General features: G+C 45.4%; 1 protein-coding gene across 6 annotated transcripts in view; it reads left to right on the forward strand.

Moving 5' to 3' along the window:
• The window catches only part of ZDHHC14 (zinc finger DHHC-type palmitoyltransferase 14), a 302,308-nt gene that overhangs the window by 187,473 nt on the left and 94,239 nt on the right, over nt 1-20,596 (forward strand). The window lies entirely within an intron of this gene.

A 20,596-nucleotide genomic window follows, 5' to 3' on the forward strand; every position in this document is an offset into this window, starting at 1 on the left:
TAGAAGACCCAAGTCACAGGAAGGGTGGGTTACACAAAAGCTCTGCCCACTGGGAAAGACCCACATTTCTCCAGTCCCATGGCCTGCCTCTAATAGAAATGACCACGGATACTTCTGGGCGTTAGGCACAGGAATCCTCTATTAGCTCATACCCAACCTTGTTTACCTCAGTAACACACCAATGGCCAACACTCTTTCTGAGTCTGTTAGGATTTGTAGTCTCTATTCTTGAGGAAAATAAAACGTTACAATGCACTTCTGCTGTGCAAAACTGTTTTCCTCTTATTTGTCTGAAAATTACTTCATCCTAACTTTAAAAATCTACAATTTGGTAGAAAGTCTCTGCTTTCCCCATGAGACCTTGTCTTGGTTTTATTAACTTAGATAAATTACTTTAAGCCTTGCCCCCCAAGCAGAACAGCATGAAATTTCATTCAGTCTTTTCCCATTTTGCAAGTAGCCTGAGTCGAGAGCTGGGAATCTGGCACCGGATGGCCTGGGTGCAAATACCAGCATCATGACTCCAACAAGCTACTTAAACGCTCTATGCCTCAGTCTTCCCATCTGTACAATGGGGTTGGTAACAGTAACTACTTCATTGGATGGTTGAGGGGTTAAATGGGTCCATACAAGGAAGAGTGCCCAGAAGAGTGCCTTGGCATAGTGCCTGGTATAGAGCAAATGTTACTGTTATATCTGTAATTATTGTTGCTAATCTGTTCTTACTGCTGCTTCCTCGATAGTTTTGATTGGCTTTCTCTGTTTGATTTCTTGAGCTACTGTAGCCCTCTATGGATGTGATGACCAAAATCGCACCTGGTCCTCTGTGTCGGGGCAGACCAGGGTTTCCACAAGGATACACGACAGTCTTGTTAGATTTCTGATAGGCTTCCTGGGGACTTCAGCCCCAGTGGCCATCTTGAGCACGCTTTTAAGTCAAAGCATTGCAGTGGCTTAAATATCTTCAGGGAGTAACCTGTAGGGATTCTCAAGACCCTTGCTTGGGTCGTAATTTTGATATTACATGATGGAATATTATATGATGGAATATTGTATGATGTAACTTACATTTTTCACAAAAGCTCTTCTGTTACTTTGCATGCCTTCTCCTAGAGGTCTAGTGACTTATGCCACTGGGCATTTATGGGTAGGGAGTTGATATCTACAAACCCAAAGAGCTTACTGGGCACCTCCTTCTCTTTATTATTTATAAAAATGTTTACCTATTCCTAGACATCTGACCGTTCCATTTATATCAACTGGTCTCAATCTTCTGTTTCTTTCTCTAGGCTAGACTCCTAATCATGATAAAACTTTCTTCCCAGCTCATCGTGTTTTAAAATTCTCTTCGGATTATTGTAAAACACTTTCTAAAAGCTCATGTAATCGTATTTATTCCCTCCAACACCCGGAGGTGTACATACATGTCCCTTAAAGAACGCTGATGAATTAGATGTAAAATCCCCTTACTAAAATTATAAATCAACCCCAGTTAATGGTGTACTTCTCCTCAAGGATAACTGTTTACGATACCACAATGTCTTATGGAAACTACCATCTGAGAAAATAAGAGCCTCCAGTCGATAGTGTCTAGGAGCCCTTCTGCAACCTTTCTGATAAATCCAAGTCATGGTGGCAATCCAGCACTCCCCAAATAAGCACGGTGGTGTCCTATAATTGGGAGACTCAGAACCTCAAAGGGAGAGGCAAGAAAGGGGGAAAGTTTGGGAGTGTCCTCAAGAGGAGGAAAACTGGCCAAAGGGCACATTGCCAACATCTGCCTCTAAACAGCATCTGCTGGACCTGGGGCTGGAGTTTGGCAAACCTTGATCAGGGCCTCAGTGTACAAATGACAGGTGAGATAAGTAGCATACAGCTGATTTAAAATAAAGCTACTCACAGCACTCCTGGAATAGCCACCCAGTGATTCAAACCTACATAGCTTTAGTTTTCCAGTTCATTATGCTGCATTTGGGCCTTTGGGGTGACCTATTAGCAGACCAGCAAATTGAACCTTCTTCTGCGTTCGGGAAAATAGAGTGGAAAGCAAATATCTCCAACTGAGAAGTGCAATTGCAGAGTTTGCCATGATTTTATTTTTAGGTAGAAAGTTTTCATTGAAAGCATTATACTTTTTGCAGCCAGGGAGAAATGTACAATGATGTGCAGAAAGCCAGGGTTTAGCACATGCGGCTTCCCTTCCCTTGTAATGAATGGGTTTGGGTTGGTTCTTCCTACGTACACAACTAAATGTCACTTTACACTGGGAGGGGAGAGAGGAAAAATGCAGTTTCCCAGGCAGTTCAGAAGAGTATTTTTCTTTGTTAAGTAAATTTGAAAAGAGAGCACACTGGTAGGGGACTGAGGGAAAAGCTTTCTTAGAGAGCAGACTCTGGTGCAAATATAGAACGGGTTAGCAGAGCCTAGTGGTTGGCAATGTAATGCACAAGACCCAGGACTGGATCCAGGTCCTGTCATCGGATGGTATTAGTACCTGGGTGGGTTATCTGACTATCCCCAACTGTTACCACATCTGCAAAATGGGATGACCCTAGTACTACCTCATAGGTTTCTTCTAAGGATTAAGTGCGATACTATCCGGCAGGGGCGCCATATAGACCTGGTGCACGCTGGGGGCTCAGTGAGTGCTTGCCATCAGTGTTATCATGGGTGACCAGGGACATGCTGCCATAACACTCCCAAACGACTTCACAGAACGAGGTTCGTCTTCACAGCGTGGTAGGACTCACCTTGTTTTCCTGTAATCTGGTGCGCTTTAGGTGACCTGCGGTCCTGGAAGTGAATATTTCCCCCCCACCCCTCTGGCTTTGTCCCTGTTTACCTCTCTCTCTCAGAGCCTTTCTCAGTCTTCTCTCTAGTTCTTTTTCTCTGTTGCCATCAGTTGTTTCTGCACATATGGAACAGGGTATTTCGGCTCATTTGTTAATCCAGGCAATCTTTGAAGTTATACAATATTCTTAAATGACCAACATCTGGGGCCGTGGAGCCCCTTCCGCTCTCTCGGATCCTCAGGATCCCTCAGATCGTTCTTAAGGTGAGACTAACTGAAGGTGCTGGAAAGCAAACTGCGTGCTTGGGAGGTCCTGGCAAACTCACTGTGTACTCCCAGAGCCCCAAGTGAGTCCGCTCCACATTTCAGGGAAGTCTGTCCGTTGGTGGTCTCTGGTCTCCTGTCACAATAGCCAGCAGCTTTTACCGGAATTAGGTATTCTGAATACAATCTAGACCTGTAATTAAAAGGGACTTACTTGAAAGTAGTTTGATCACACACCGTGGACTAAGTTGAGTTTGCTAAATAATGAGATGGCACATGCGAGCCTTTGTAAGCCTGCTATACCAGGAGTTTGTCTAGCTCTGACCAGCCCGAAGGCAGCTTAGCCTGCGGCCCAGAGGTGGCCTTTGGAGGCAGCAGCCCCTGGGTCCCAGACCTGCTGCCCTGTGTGGGCAAGGAGCACCCTCTGTGCTTACGCCGTGCCATATCTGGAAGTGCTGTGAGGTCAAAGAACAGGGCGTGTGAGGCCCTCAGGCTGTGTCGGCCCCTGGGGAGGGCTCAGCACTTCCAGCCTCTTTCCTCACACAAGGGGTGCCCTAGTCCCATTTTGTTCGGACCTTGTCTGTTAGTTCTGGTGTAGGTGGCACAAAGAACCTCCAGAGGCCCTCCACAGGGACTTGGTGTTCAGTGACTTGTTTTTGGTAGGGCTCTACCACCATCTTTAAAAATCCTTATATAATCCCTTTCTCATTCCCCTGCCTCTTTTTTTGCTGTGCCCTTTTTCTCCTGGGAGTACTACGCACTCCCCTTCTCAGCCCACAGTGTCTCCTTCCCCTTGATCCAGCTGCTTCCTCTGTGATGTGGTTTTCTGAGCTCAACTGCTGATATCTTGTCTGTTGTGTACACTCTGTGTACATTAGAGCTCACTCATTAGAGTTACTGCCGTGCGGTTATGCTCAGTATTGAGGTTTAGAATATCTGAGATTTGGAATTTCAGCTGCCTTCTGGTGTGGAGTTGCATTCTGGAATGTCTTTATAACTATTAGGTATGGTGAGAGGACTATTAATTTCCCATAGGAAAGTGTATCATTTGAGGGGAATGGAGAGGACTGGTATTTGTATCCTCCCAAGAACCAAAACAAACAGGGCTTTACTGTACCCGCCTCCCAGTTTCAAGTATCTTTTCTTTTCAGTCACATTTAATAAGCACCTATGTGTCAGACCCTGTGCTAGTAGCTAGATGCATCAGAGTAAAAGACAGTCCTCAAAGATCATTACTAAGAACAGATTAAGGAGAATTCAAGATAGAAATCATTATATTTATTATGTTGCATAAGCCAAAGAGAGTAATTTTACACTGGTAAAGAGTACAATTAATAATTTAGTCATCAACAGATATGTACCAGATAACGTTGCATCAAAATATATAAAGTAAAAATTGTTAGAGAAGCAAGGATAATTTGGTATAAACATAATGCTAATGAGAAACAATTGCATACTTCTAATTTTGGTGGTTTGGATAAGTAAAATACAAGTAAGGAAATAAAGAATACTCATATAATTAATAAATATATGCTGAACTTTGTTTCTACAAAGTATACTTACCTTTTTTTTTAACTATGTGTGGAATATTTACAAAAAACAATCATACTAGGCCACAAAAAATTCCTCACTTTCTAAAACCAGACATTGCACAGATCATAATATCTGATGGCACAACAGTAAAACTAGAAATCAGTCACAAAGAGATAAATATACAAACTTGACCAATTGTGGTATTTTTTTTAAAAAACATTTTAAACTTCAAACACAAACCTCAAAATCACAGATTTGGAATAGTTAGAAAGTGACAATAAGAAACATGCAAAAGAAAACTGTATGCTGGTTAGAATTCTAAATTTTAAACACACAAAATAGTTGACCTAAGCAGAAAAGGAATTATTTGGAAAGCTGTCAGGTAGCTCACAGGAATGAAGGAGAAGCCTGAGAACCAGGCACAGAAACCAGGAAGAGCCAGGGAAGGCTGAGTGACTGAGTGCAAACAGTCACTACAGCAATAGGATGTCATGGGAGGCACGAGCACCACAAGCAAAATGTTTGTTGCACCACCACCGAGTTCTAATTCTGCTGCTGCTATCAGCTTAAAACTGTGACTCTGTCCGTCTGCAAGGACTCTGGGTTCAGACATCTGGGTGAGAGCACCTGGGCCTGTTTCGCTTCCACACCCAAGAAGCTAGGAAGGTGGGGGAGGTTAACTACCCACTTTCAGCTTCTATAATGGGGGTGGGGTCCTGCCTCCCACCTATTTTGGGATTCTCCCCAAAACAGAAAGTTTACTTAGATGGTGAATGGCCAATAAAACAAAAAGTTTTTAAAAATCTAGTACAAAAAACAAAACTGAATTTAGAAACAAATAAACCAACATAGCATCCATCTCAAGAAGATAGAAAAAGAATAGCAAAATAATCTTAAGAAAAACAGGAAGAAAATGATTAATGACCTAGAAAACAGAAGAATAAATATGATACCACCTCTAATTCTTTGGAAAATAAACAACGGAAAGATCAACTTCTGGTAAGACAGAAAGAGAGAATAACAAGAAAGTGGAAATAACAGATTCAAATAAGACAAATATAGGTGAGTTTTTTAGTTACTAGAAAATAACTACATTAGTTTGCATATTATATAACTCTCCGCTATTGCTTTGAAAATCTCAGTGAAACATGATTTTGTGGGAAATGAGTCAAAGAATGAGTGGAAACTTAAATAGACTACTAATAATGAAAAACTGAGTAATTTACTAAAGATTCATCCAAGAAAGATGCTAGAATGAAACAATCTTATTCCCAGTGCTCTGAATAGCATTTCAGATCTTAGAGCAGCTTGGAGAGCTTTTCAGTTCATTTCACCAGGATAGCATAAACCTAACACTAAAATCTGACAAAAACAACATGAAAAAAAGAAGAGTCTCATTAATAAATGTATATAAAAGTCAACATGATAACATAGCAAATTTAATCTAGCAATATTAGGGAGAGTATAAGAGAATTCCTCATTTTGACATAGAAGAGCATATTCCAGGAATGCAATTTTTTAAAATATTAATAAGCCTCTTACTGTATCAATAGGTCAAAGCCCAAAAAGTATATGATCATGATAATAGATAATAAAAAGAGATTTAATAAAATTTGGCACCCATTTCTAACTCTAAAACTTGGTAAACCAAAATTGGGAGGTCTGGTAGACAGAATTTGGGCCCTGTGATCTCCATACCATGGTATTACTCCCATAGTTAGGTCACCTCGCATGACAAAGAGGTTTTGCAGATGTCAGTAAGGTTACTAATTAATTGACTTCAAGTAATGGGTATTATCCTGGATTATCCAGGTGGGCCCAGTGTAATGACAAGAGCCCTTCAGAGCAAACAGCAGAGATTCCAAGTAGGGGAAGGATTCAACCTGCATGGTTGGCTTGAAGATGGAGGGGATCATGTGGAAAAGGTGAGAAAGAAATGAATCCTGTCAACTGCACTAGGCTTGGAAGGAAGAGCACCCAAATCCAATGGTGCCTGCACCCCCCACCTTCATCTTGATCTTAGCCTTGGGAGACCCTGAGCCAAGCTCCTGACCCGCTAAAATGTCAAGACACTAGATTTGTGTTGTTTAAAGCCACTGCACTTTGAAGAGACATCCGTAGTCCCATGTTCATTGCAGCAGCATTCACAATAGCCAAGAAATGGAAACAATCTAAGTGCCTGTCAATGGATGAATGGGTAAAGATGGTGTTGTAGACGTACAATGGAATGTTATTCATCCACAAGAAAGAAGGAAATCTGTCATTTGCATCAACATGGATGTATCTCGAGGACATTGCGCTAAGTGAAATTAGTCAGACAAAGACAAATTGTGTATGATACCATTTATATGTAGAATCTAGAAAAGCCATACTCATAAAAACAGAGTAAAATGGGGGGTGGGGGACCAAGAGAGATGTTTAAATGTACAAATTGCTAGGCAGTTATAGAAAACTAATAAAAAAGAATATCCTTTAATATGATTGTTGTAAAGATGAAAAAAGCTGATATTTTCTTTATGGCAAAACACTGGAGTTATTTTACATTAAAGTTAAAAACAGATTAGGATGTTCACTCTCATTGCTAGCATTTAACATTTTTCTAGCTTTTTCTAACTAATGCAGAAGGATGAGAAAAAATAAATACGAACTATCAAAAAGGAGCAGGCAAAATTATCCCTTCATTGTAGATGACAAGAAAACCAACAATAATATTAAGGCTAGTACCAGCAAATATTAGAAGTAGTGTTTTAAATTCGGTAGGGTTCTTAGTTACCAAATCAAAACATTAAAGTAGGTGGCCAATAGAGCTACCCTATGATCCAGCAATTGCATTACTGGATATTTACCCCGAAGATACAGACATAGTGAAGAGAACGGCCTTATGCACCCCAATGTTCATAGCAGCATTGTCCACAATAGCTAAATCGTGGAAGGAGCCGAGATGCCCTTCAACAGATGACTGGATTAAGAAGATGTGGTCCATATATACAATGGAGTATTACTCAGCCATCAAAAAGAACGATTTCTCAACATTTGTTGCAACACGGACGGGACTGGAGAAGATAATGCTAAACGAAATAAGTCAAGCAGAGAAGGACAATTATCATATGGTTTCACTCATTTATGGAACATAAGAAGTAGGAAGATTGGTAGGAGAAGAAAGGGAAGAAGAAAGGGGGGGTAAACAGAAGGGGGAATGAACCATGAGTGACTATGGACTCTGGGAAACAAACTGAGGGCTTCAGAGGGAAGGGGGTGGGGGAATAGTATAGGCCGGTGATGGGTATTAAGGAGGGCACGTATTGCATGGTGCACTGGGTGTTATACGCAAGTAATGAGTCATGGAACTTTACATCAAAAACTAGGGGTGTACTGTATGGTGACTAACATAATAAAAATAAAATTAAAATAAATAAATAAATAAATAAAGTAGGTGGCCGTATATTAGTTAGGAATCACAATTGAAATCAAGATACATTCTCTCCACAAACTTCTTTATAAATTTAACTGATTTGAGGTGGGGGACAAGATAAAATAGTTGTACAGTTCAATCAAAAGAATAAGCTAGCCATAATAACCAATAACGCTGTGGGAAAAGAACAATGCAAGGAGACCTGTACCATTAGATATCATGACGTCTAAAGCGTGTCCCAGACCCACAGCCCAGGTGCAGAAAGTGACTCGAGGGCCCCCCTACACGTGTGCATATGTGTGTGAATGATTTCTTCATTATCGTTTCTAAATTTTCCAAATCTCTAAAGTGACCATCAGAATGCACAGTCCTTGTTCAGAAGGGTCTCACCGCCTGGCAAGGAAGGCAGAGACCACCAATACAGTGGAGTATGGCAAGTGACATGGGGAGGGGTCTTCAGGAGCCCAGACTTCACAGTGCGGGGGTCCTTATGCCAAGTCGTACAGCGTAAGTAGGGGATTACTGCATTGCAGGAGGGGCAGGAGACTCAGCAGGTCGACATACTGGGCAGACCAGACAGTAGGACAGAGGCTCGGAGATTTGCAAGGATGCTTGAAAGCAGTCCAAAAGACCAATCTCCTGAGATTTGGGGGAGCTATTAACTCTATGACTCCTGCGGGGGCTGCCTCTGAGCTTTCTGCAGTGGCACACGGGCTGGGTTCTTCTGCTCCTTGGGACATATAGCCCCTTCCTGTTCACCTGTCAGTTTTTTCTTAGTGTCCAGAGTTTTGTCCTTTTTGGTTGAAGGAACAGGTCCTGTAACTAAACTTCAAACTATATCAAACAATCTCCTTAATCCTTTTGGAGCCAAGCCACCAGTCCTGTTTTCACCTTCTCCCCTTCATGGACCATGGAAAGTTCCTCCATGCTTCCGATAATTGTGTGCCTACCTCTGACTCAAAGTGAATACATACAGTCATGAGATCTTTTAGCTGAAAACAAACTTGGAGGTTTTTGTTTGCATAGATCGTCTATTGTAGTGGTCCGAGGGTTGAAGGGGGCTTGCGAAATGAAGAGAATGTCAGGGACTGTTCCCATCATTGTGATGTAACTTGCACTTTGCAGGACTGGGGAGAGAGCCGGAATTCAGTTCACGGCTGTGCAGAACACTGCCATGTGTTCATAAAAGGTTTTAGTCATATCAGAAGTTCAGAGCCAAATTTACCCACCTCTGAGAAATGTAAATAAGACCTCGGGGCGTGTATTTTTGGCACTAACTTATTCCTGGTTTGCTTATGAGAAGCTCAAGCCCTTTTTCAGAAAGAGGGGGGTTTTAATTAAGTCACTCATTAGGAGTGGTTCAGTGTTATTAGCTCAAGTGACAGATGACAGAATTCCAAGTAACCTTCCTGACTCACTTGACACTAAGTTGACATTCTTTCCTGGAAGCCTTTTCACCTCGTCTTGCGTCAGATGAAAACCATTTCTGGTTGCCTCCACCCTGTTTGCCCTGTCTCTTCCTGCCAGCTCTCATTTCCTGTACATCACGCCCCCTCTCCTTCTCCTTGTCCCCAGCTGGTCCCCACTCTTCTCTTGGTTCTGCACAGTCTTCTGTGGAGTCTTCACCCTGCAGCTTGGAGCCACCGTCTTGTTCCAGCCGAGTAGCCAGCCTCTTCCCTGCCAATCTCTTTCCCAACATGCTCTCCCCACGAGGAGGTCCTCTGTGTTCTGCTTCCAGGAGTTTCTTCCAAAAAAAACAACATTGAGGGTCTAGAGGGGCTTTTGAGGCAATGACCAACATAAAATGAAACTCTACAAAGTCTTTCATCTTGCAGAAGAATCTACTTCAAAACATATTTGTTACAGGTGTAAGTACATGTAAGTATATATAAAGGCCTTAAGATGGACTACGTGGGCCCGGGAGTCTGCATTTTAGCACCATTCCCAAGGGGTTCTTAGTCACAGTCGAGGTTGAGAGCCAGGGGATCAGACAGGGTTCCCACCTAGAGGTCAGGCCATGTGGAAGCCTTAGGAATTGCTCATCTCTCACAGAGAAGAGGCCAACAGTGAGACTTTCTACAGGAGGCAGCCACTTCCAGAAGCGTAACTGCTAAGGTGTGTTGCCACTTTGAAATTTTAATATTAATAAGTAGCTGCCATCTTTGAAGCCTGCTGGAAGCCATGAATTGGAAGTATTGAAAACTCATCAATAAGGCTGTATTTCTCCTCCAGCTCCCCTTAGGGCCATCTTTTCTCTGGGTGTCTGAAGTAGATGTAGACACAGTTTACTAACAAGGGTGGAAGCAATGCAGGCATTGACAGCAGATCCCAAAGTATGTATTCATAATAACCCGCTGTTGACTTGAGTGGCCTAGAATCGGACCTGGCCTCCAGCAATAGATTATTACATGGAAAGAGAGCACAAAGAAGTGCAAGACGGGCCTCCTGCCCTTGAGAAGTTTTCTGCCCATGTATGAAAAGTTCACTAACTCCATAAAGAATATTTGACAAGTTTATAGCACTCAGGATATCTAGCCTGACCTTAGGATGGTCATTTTAGACAAATTCTCACGAAGGGATGAGATGGGAGGAAAATCTGGAAAAATTAGATGGCAGCCTCCCTAAATCCCGCATGCCGTCCAAGAAGGAGAGACCAGACTCAGCCACTAGCACGTCATGCTGGAACAGGAAATGGAGTTGATCAAAATCTGGCCTTAGGAGGACTAATCTCACATAGTGTAAAGTGAGTTGATGAGATGTATTAGCTACTATCCAGTGATGCTGTCTGACAAACACCCTCCAAAATCTCCATGGCTTTTAACAAATAGCACTTCTCTTTCTCATGTGCCTGTGGGTCGTGGGGCAGTGCTGGGAACTGGCTGGGCTTGGCTCCAGGCATTGATGAGGGTGACTCTTCTCCTCCAATTTGATTCTGAGGACGCGGGCTAAAGGGACTGCAGCTAGCAGGGACATGTTCTCCTCCCAGTGTGGCTCATTGGACTGCGTGATAGGGTGCCAAAACGAGCAGTATCTCTTAAGGCCTCTGCTTACAGGGCATCTGCTAAGCTTCCGTTGGCCAAGCAAGGTGGATGACCATGACCATGATCTGTCAGTGGGGCAGGGAAGGATACTCCACCTCAAGAGGGAGGAAAGTGAGTATTTGCTGAAATTATCCAGTCTGTCACCTGCAGGGAGACTCGAAGACTGAGGACCAGTCACTTTCTAAGGCTGTGTGTCTGTTCATCTTTTTACGATATACAGTGTCTTACAGTCCAACAGTCTGCTGTTTTCTTGAGTTGCCTAGGATTGAAATTGTCCTCTAGCAATGGATTTGGGAGTTAGGGAGGCCAAGGATAAAATATACATCACCAGCCATGAAGTTTCTTCTTCCAACATATCTGTGGCCAATCAGCTGATCCAGCTGCTCGCAGTTGGGTGTTAAATGATGGATGTTTCACAAAATTCCACCCACTGTCAGTAGCAGTCGGACAGGACTGAGCTGTTAAAGGCTGGACACTTAGATAGTAACCAGTAACCTGTGTGCTTTTGTTTTGAAAGCTTAGTACAAGTTTGTACATTAAAAAGAAAAAGCTATGAAAATAATTTGGTTTGTTAGAATACATTAAGTTTTATTTTATTTTCAAAAAGTTGAAAAACATGTTAAATAAAAGACTAACTGACATGGAAATATTAAATTGGGAAAAGGGGAAGAAGAATCATTTATTTAAAACTTAGTAAGCAGTGTGCCTAGGTGGCTCAGTTGGTTAAGTGGCCGACTCTTGATTTCAGCTCAGGTCATGATCTCGGGTTGTGGGATCGAGCCCTGCATCTGGCTCCCCACTCAGTGGGGAATCTGTCTCCCTCTCCCTCTGCCCCACCCTCTGCTTGCACACATGCGTGCTCTCTCACTCTCTCTCTCATATAAATGAATAAATCTTTAAAAAATAAAATAAATTAGTAATGTTAAAAATTACTAATGTGCCTGTGAAAATGAGATTATTTTATTTTTTACTAAGAAAGGGAAATGAATACACAGAAACAACGTATACAAAATAGCTCTTTGATTTTTATGATACCATCATACATTTATGTAGGGCTTTTTACTTTAGGGGGTGGTTCTATATGTTCTCTCGTCTGTTGTTCACAACTAGTTCGTGCGTCAGTCAGGGTGGAGAGTATCACCCCCATTTGATAGAGAACTCTGGTTCAGAGAGGGCAGGAACTTGCAAACGGTCACACAGCAAGACTCTAGTAGCCTGAACCAGAAGGCATCCTCCCAAGCCCTGTGGGAAAGCTCTAATGCACAGATGCAGAGCAGGGAGAAACTCAGCTGAGCCAGAAGGTGAGCAGCAGGCAGACAGTAAGATTTTTGTGTGAGGCAAGACAGTAACCTCTACCCCAGCCTGGTAGAAACATGCCATTCATCCAACACTGCGTGTGGCTCTGGGCCTGGGCCCCGGGCAGGGCTGCGGCATGCAGGGACAGTAGGAAGATGAGTCACACGTGCTCACCAGCCTCTAAGAGCTTCTGAAGGCTCCAGAATGAGTAGACAAGGTGAGTGTCTGCCATGACCTTGCTGGACCCATGCAAAGTCTTACATAAACTCAGCATGCTAGTTATCGACCCGGGATTATTGAGAGGTTAACAAGACAAGGGACATGTGTAAGTACTTTAAATCGCTAAAAATCTCTCATGTGTGCGTATGATGGTTATATTACCCTCCTGAAACCATGCTGTATGGTTATATTACCCTTCTGCATTGACGTAGCACAGGCTTTTTGTACTTGGATCGGGCCTTCTTCTCAGAGCCCCCCTGGGTCCGTTAACATCCAAGGGGGGAGTTTAATGAGGTGAGGTGCATACTTGAATCAGAAGGTACCAGTAACGAGTGGAAGCCATGAGCCCCACATGGGAGAGAGTTCAGTGATCCACCCTGATGGTCTGGACAGAGCAAGGCCCCAACAGGCTCGGGCCGGAGCTCAGGTGCCGTGAAGACGGGCAGACCAGGGCTGTGACCCCCGCTGCAGAAATGCAGCTTACCCCCACGGGCCTGGCTCCTTCGAAGGACAGGGCCTGACCAGGGACCAAGCACCTTGCTTCTAGAGTTTGCTTTCAGCGGGGATTCTTGATCTAAGCACAGCGGATGGAATTCAGGGGTCCGTGAGATTGGATGGGGAGAGCAATCACATCTTTATTCTCACGAACCTCTGAGTGAAATTTAATATTTCCTTCAATTATGAATACGGGCCACAGACCACATGAGTCGTGTTAGTCACCACTAGAAACCACAGACGTTTTCTGATGCCTTCACGGTCCTTACAGATGCTCAGACTAACATTTACACTTGTCACTGCCTCACAGTTACAGCAGCTGATAAACTATAGCTTCTGTTATTCTGCATATTAATAAATAGGCATGCATTTTATTAGGTCACAACTTTTAAATTCTTTTGCAAATAATCCTTATTATTGGTTTCTTTTGTCCTCTCATGTACTGTATGAATTTAAAAACACACAGGGAAGAGAGGGGTCCATAAGCTTCCTGAAGCTACTGACAGGGTTCATGGCACACACACGACAGGCTCAGAACCCCTGGTTCTATCTTGCTTAGACTCCTCCTCACTTGTTAGGAAATAGACTTCTGAAGGTGACAGGTCACTTTTCTCCACCCCGCCACCCGCCAGAGGGTTTGTGTTGATTTTTTTTTTCAAGTAATACACAGTAACATTTCTTTCAAGAATGCCATTTGTTTTTTTGTTTTTTGGTTTTAAAAAGAAAGGTTTTATTTCTTTGAGATAGAGTGTGCGCGTGCACAAGCGGGGCAGGCAGAGGGAGAAGCAGGCTCCCCACTGAGCAGGGAACCCGACGTGGGGCTGGATCCCAGGACCCCGGGACCATGAACTGAACTGAACCAGACATTAACTGACTGAGCCACCCAGGCACCCAAGAATGCCATTTAAAAAAAAAATTTTTTTTTTTTAAGAAAACAAATGAACCTGGGCTCATTCTTCGTCCTTCCTCTTTTTCTTCCTCTTTCTCTCTCAGTCCAGAAGCAGGTGTGCAGCACACAGACACACGGCTTCCTGAGGGTGGGTGGGTGGGTTCAGTGGAGGATGAGCTGCGTGAGCCTCGACTTCACCACCTCTCTGGGTTCTTGGGTAAACAGAATCCATCTTGAAAGTTATTTAAAAGCTGGGGAGCTTCCCTTCCTTCCTGTTGTCCTTGTCTTGATCCCTTTACACCGCTGAGAAATATCGAGAAGAAAAGAACTGTTGGTGTAAAGAAATTAAAACCTCCCCACAAAGGATAATCTGGCATTGTCTTAAATGTGAAGCAGAGATCATTTCCCACCCCATGTGGGTCGTATAATGGTTTGTATCACATGCCTTTCCACTGAAAGTGGGCCAAAATAAGGTGGTATTACAGAACATATTCTTGACTCTTAGGAGTTGAGCTACAACAATATCATAATGGAGCGGTATGCCGTTTGTCACATGATAAAAATAACCAGTTTTCTACAAGTGGTTTGTGCCTGAAAAACCTTATTGCTTATTAGTAACTGATTTATAGGTTTGTTTTTCAGTCCAATTAGCTGAACAAAAAAAAAACTGCATTTTTCCTTCTTTGATCCTGCTGAAGCTTTGCTGTAGGACAGAAAGTGGCCAGCGTGTGTGCCTGGGATTAGTAAAATCCTGTGCTCAGGGAAGCAGTGGGCTTATGGGCTCATGATACTTTAGGGCTGTACGCGTGACTGTGTAAGCACTTCTTTCAGCTGTTGGAGGAATAGCTACCGACTGTCACTTGTCTGTCAGGCCTTGTGCGAGGCAGGCACTGGGGAGACCATAGTGAATGTGGTTAACGGGCTCCTGCCTGCAAGGAGCTTACAGGTGCCCACCGAGGAACACAAGTCCGCACCCATGGAACAGGGAGGCAGATGAACAATGGGGAAGTACAGGGTCGTGTGGGAACACGCAGGAGAGATCCCAACCCAGAGGAAGGAGCATCCAGTCTGAGAAGCACAGGAAGAACACCTGTTGTCAGGCAAAGGGAGAGACCCGAGGAAGAGGCTGACGTGGAGGGTCCAGGCAGAGGGGGCTTAAATGAGAGGCAGGAGGTGAGCCCACACCTTCCAAGCCCGGAGTCTCCATCTCACCCCAAGGGTGGGAGACCACACAGTGACCTTACCAACTCTGTGTTTCCGAAAGTGCTCTCTGTCCATTTTACCGACTTACGGACAGTGAATGGAGGGTGGCAAGACAGAGCCAAGGAGAGGGGTGGGAGGGCTGCTGCCCCCGGCTGGGGGCGGGTTTCCTTGGCCCAGGCTAGGGAAGCGACCATGGAGATGGAAAGACAACGTGGATGGATTCCAGAAATATTTCAGGGGAAGAGCCAGCAGGAGTCCACGCTTCATTGAACTCATGGAGTTGGGGCGAAGGGGAATGAGTGTTTGAGCCCTTTATCTCTTGAAAGTGTGATTATTTCCCCATGTTATAAAATTAATGCTTTTAAAGAAAAATGGAGTTCACATATTTTTAGTGAATCATGGCACGATGACCTGAGTTTGTACAGGACATAACTCAGTTTGACTGCCTGGGAAGCCTCTTGCTCTCGGTCCAGAACTCAATCCGTAGCCGCTTAAACATGAGGACCCAGAAACGATGGGACCAGTTGCGGAGAGCCAGAGCCACACGTGTCAAGTTGGGAGTGGTTGGTTGGTGTCTGTGAAGCCAGACACACAGAGGGAAGAAAGGAAGGAAAGTGCTAGAAAATCATAGAAAGAGAGGTAAAGAAGAGGGAGCAAAAAAGGCAAACATCGGGGAAGGGAGGGTAGTGAGTGGTGGGGCCACAGCGGCGCTGGGGTCAGAAGCCTGCCGGGGGCTGGGAGCAGGCGATGCTGGGACAGGACACGCCACCCCAGGAGCTGCCAAGGATGCCAGCGGAGGGGCAGACCCCACAGCAGCTCTGCTCCCTGCACCCAGAATGCCCCCCCACTGCCGGCACACTCATGCCCCTCCTTTGTCCGGCTCCTTACAGCTTGCACAGTGATGCCAAGAAGAGCTTTGAGCTTCGGGGTGAGTGGGGTCGGTTGTTGTCATTAGTTGCCACTAACGAGGAGTCCGTTTCCAGTCCTGCCACAAGCAGGGTCTGTCCCCAGTGCTGGAGCCACAGGATAGAGGATGAGGTAGAAGCCAATCCTTCAAGAGAGCCCTCGGGTGATGAGGGACGGTCCGTGGGCAAAGGCGGGACTGTAGGCAAGCATGTAAGGAGGAGTGGGAGCCTTGCCTCGGGGTGTCAGGGGCAAGCAAGGGGCCCCCGGAGATGGATCCCAGCTGGACTAGGGTTCAGTCTGTCCTTGACTTCCTGGCTAAAAGTCATTAGCCGTTTCTTGGAGAGAAAATGGGAAACAACATGCTAACACACCTTTTTAGAGCTTTTGCCCATGGCTTTGTAGGGTGAGCCCTCATTGTTCTCATCCCAGGAGATGGGATTCCCAGCAGGGTCCTCTGGTGGCATCATCGCCGCCCGAGAGGCCCCAGCCCCCTGCAGCCCATCGTCCACAGACAGCTGAACTGGGTCGATCTGAGACCATCTGGACCTAAGAGTGGGAATCATTGAGTGACCCACCCAGCCCACCAAGTCTGAGTGAGGTCACACATTTCATGTTCTCATCAGTCACTGCGGCTGAGGCTGGGATGGCGGGAGGGCTCACATCCCAAATGAGACAAGGTGGTAAGGTGAGCAGCCTTGGTCTCAGACCCTGCACTTTGCAGGAGTGAGGTCCACGTTCTGCCAGTGTGTGTGTGGGGGGGACAGAGCCATCCCTTTGTGACAGGCATTGTTAGCCAAGCTCCCACACTGAATGTGCAAAGCCAGGATGCCACTGTGTTCGTTTTCAGCAGATGACTGTGACTCCCTGTCCCAGGGGCCAGAGTCCTCCCACCATGCAAAACCAGCCCTTTCTCTGCATATGGCCAAGCTACTTGGGCAGCCAATTCATAATCAGAATCCCAGTTTATAACCGTGCAATGAAAATATAACCACGATAGGAAGCAGAACCCTGCAGGTCCCCGCCCTGTGTGACTTTCTGGATGATTGGGTCAGATACTCTCACGTGAGAGTGGAAGGAGTTTGTATGTGCACTTGAGAAAAAATGCTTTGTTAGAGGACTCTGATAATTTAAAATAATGCATTTAAAATCATTTTTTTTAAGATTTTATTTATTTATTTGACAGAGACAGCCAGCGAGAGAGGGAACACAAGCAGGGGGGGTGGGAGAGGAAGAAGCAGGCTCCTAGTGGAGGAGCCTGATGTGGGGCTCGATCCCAGACTGCTGGGATCACGCCCTGAGCCGAAGGCAGAACTTAATGACTGCGCCACCCAGGTGCCTCTAAAATCATTTTTAAACGTGTCTTTTTTATTCTGCACATTTATTTAAAAATGGTCTTCGAAAAAGAAAGACTGTGTCTGATGAGATCGTTTGGAAAACACATCCCCCACCAACAGGAATGTTCCGACAGAGTTTCTAGGGCCCCCGGGGCCCCTTCTCTGCCTGTCCTGGGTGGGCACCATGGGACTCCAGCCCAGTGTCTGTGTGCGCTGCTGTAAGGCCTCCTTCTGAGGCAAAGGTAGATTGGACCTAAGCCAGAGGAGAGGGGTCTCTGGCCATGGGTTTTTATTTTTATCTAGCTAAGAAGTGCTTCCCTGATTTTTGCCTATAATTGTCAAACTGCAACTCTGCTTTAAAAATACTTTTTTCGACACCCAGGAAAGCCACAAGCAGTTACCTCATGAAAGTCTATGTCTATTGGTCTCACTGCCCCCCCCCCCCCCCCCNNNNGTGTGTCTTCCTGACTTGCTGTCTCCCTTGATATGTGTGTGGTTCCTGGCTTTGTCTCTGAGGAGTGTGTGCTCGGCTCGGAGTCGGCTCCCTTTGTCTTCCTGAAGTCTGTCTTTCCCTCAAGTTTATGGCTCCAGCTCAGACCTCTGCTCAGAGCTCCAGACTGGCAGCTGCCCCTTGCTTTTCCAACATCTCCACTTGGGGAGCTCAGAGATATCCCACGTCAGCATCTCCCATGATCCCCACCTTGCTGAGAGCCAAACTGTTTGCGGGTCACACTTAGAGTAGCAAACACCTAAGAGTCACTTTTGATTCCTTCCTCCTATGTCATGCGGCTCTGTCTTACTAGGCAGGTCCCAGCTCCACCGCCTCCCCCGCCTTTGCTCTGCCTGGGCCAGCGACAAGCCGCCATCCCCTCTCACTCTGACCGGGCAGGGGTCTCCTGGTGGCCTCTGCCATCCATCCCTTCTCCCCTTCCGATCCACCCTCTACGACTCCAGACAGAATGTGATCACCCCACCCTCTTGAAAGTGCTTTCCTGCTGCTGGTTGCTAGGAGAGGCCTAGTTAAGCGATCCTTAACCCGGTCTGCAAGATGTGCACCCTGCCCGCCTCTCCAGCTTGGCCCCCTGTCCTCGTCTCCATTCCTAGAAGAAGCCACGGTCCCCTCTGTGAACTTCTTCCCACTCTTCAGGGAGGGATCTGGGAAGCCCACTCCTCTTGCAGCTTTCTGAAGTCTGCCTTCACGCGCCCAGGCCATCCTGATATGATACACTGAGGGCTTATGTGGGGCGTGTGTTCCAAGAAGGCAGCCGGTGTCTGTTTTTGTCGTTCCGTATTCCCAGCAACTGGCACCTTGCCTGGCATGCCGCTGCTCGACTAATATTTGCTGATGGAGGGAGCAAAGGAAAGGAGGCAAGGAAAGAAAAAAAAAACCAATCAAACATTCCTCTACCTTCATCTCCGTTTTACCTTTCTGTCTTAAAAAAAAAAAAAAGTATGTTGCTTTTTTGGTTCTATGACTAGGTTAGTGCTTTCAGCTGGAACAAAAATTTTCCTTACCACAATCTACAGTAAATAAAACTCACCGCCCCACCCTCAAACCCTCAAAGTTCTAGAAGTACAAATGAACGTCTTCAGACTCTGAGAAAAGGATAAAAAATTATAAAATAGAAGTTTGATCAGAAACTGATAACCCTGGGGTGGCTGGGTGGCGCAGTCATTAAGCGTCTGCCTTCGGCTCAGGGCGTGATCCCAGCGTTATGGGATCGAGCCCCACATCAGGCTCCTCTGCTGGGAGCCTGCTTCTTCCTCTCCCACTCCCCCTGCTTGTGTTCCCTCTCTCGCTGGCTGTCTCTCTCTCTGTCAAATAAATAAATAAAATCTTTAAAAAAAAAGAAAAAGAAACTGATAGCCCTGACACAGCTCTGGGAGGATAGAAACGGCATGATTGCGAATGTAATTTGGCCTCTTGCAGATATGATGTCTACATATATTTATTCACTGGGCAAGTATTTGAGGGCCCGGCATGTGCCAGGCACTAATTTGAATAAGGCAGTAGTTGCTTTCAAAGTTTTTTCTTCCCCACAACTCACAGTAAGAAACGCATATACACTGGTACTCAATGCATACAAATGCTCTGATAACGTTTCATGAAGCAGTAACTTGACCACATGAGATGCCTTGATACTTTCTAGGCTATTTTTCTTCTTTTTTAAAAATTTGAATGCTGGTCACAGCCAACTAAATTAATTTCGTGACCCACTATTAATCACAGCCCTTAGTTTGGAAAACCCTGAATAAAACATGGCCCCTTCCTGTGAGTAAGGATGCTCCCGCTCTGTGTGCCGCAGGGCGGGGGGGTGTATGCAGGGTGAGTAGAGAGCCAGCCTCCAGCCAGGTTGGGGTTTTAGAGCATTGTACTTCAAGACCCGACTATAACACATTTAGCAGACCAGTCAGCAGGTAGGCACCTGCCTGCCTGCCTTCTTAGAACAACTCAACTTGAAAATTTGTTGTCTGAAATGAGTTACTTCATTTTCAGCCAAGTAAACTATACATCGGATGTTCTTAACCCCGGGGTCTAAGAACAGGCTTGGGGAAGTTGTATGGAAACTGCTGTGTATGAGTGCATGGGGGGGTGGGCACAGTTTTCATCAGATTTTCAAAGCATTTGGTAATAAAAAGGGTTAAGAACCACTGCCCTAGAGGTCAAAAACCTGAGTTTCTGATATTGGTGGGAAACCGAAGACAAGAGGGTAGAGTTGTAGCCTTTGCCTCCTCCCCAGCTCTCCCTCATCCTTCTTCCCTCATCAGCCTCACTCCTGTCATTCCACCTTCGGTCACACCTTCGACCAGCCCCGGGCCGGCAGCACGAGCCTCCCCTGGCCGCTGGATCTGAGCTCCGTAGCTCCGGCCTTGTCAGGCATGAGGAGTTTTCCACTCGCCCCAAGTCTCTGCATGTGCAATGGTATGTTAGCCTACTGCAAGTTTAACAGCTCATCACTGCGTCCCTGCGGTACGTTGCTCTGAGATGCCCTTTGTAAATCCTTTCAGACAATCCAGTGGAATTTCTAGCCATTAGTTGTTCTCAATTAGAAAATCACTTTCCCAGACTGTAAACCTGTGGCAGTTAACAGGTCTGGCTTCATGGCTGTGCAGGACCCAAGGTCGATTTAATGCTCTGCTGTCGCTGTCTTGAAATTTTTATGACTTTTTTTTAAGAGAGAGAGAGAGAGAGTGCCCCTGCTTGTGCCAGCG

This window comes from Ursus maritimus, unplaced genomic scaffold (genome assembly GCF_017311325.1).
Source record: "Ursus maritimus isolate PB19 unplaced genomic scaffold, ASM1731132v1 scaffold_13, whole genome shotgun sequence".
Taxonomy (NCBI): domain Eukaryota; kingdom Metazoa; phylum Chordata; class Mammalia; order Carnivora; family Ursidae; genus Ursus; species Ursus maritimus.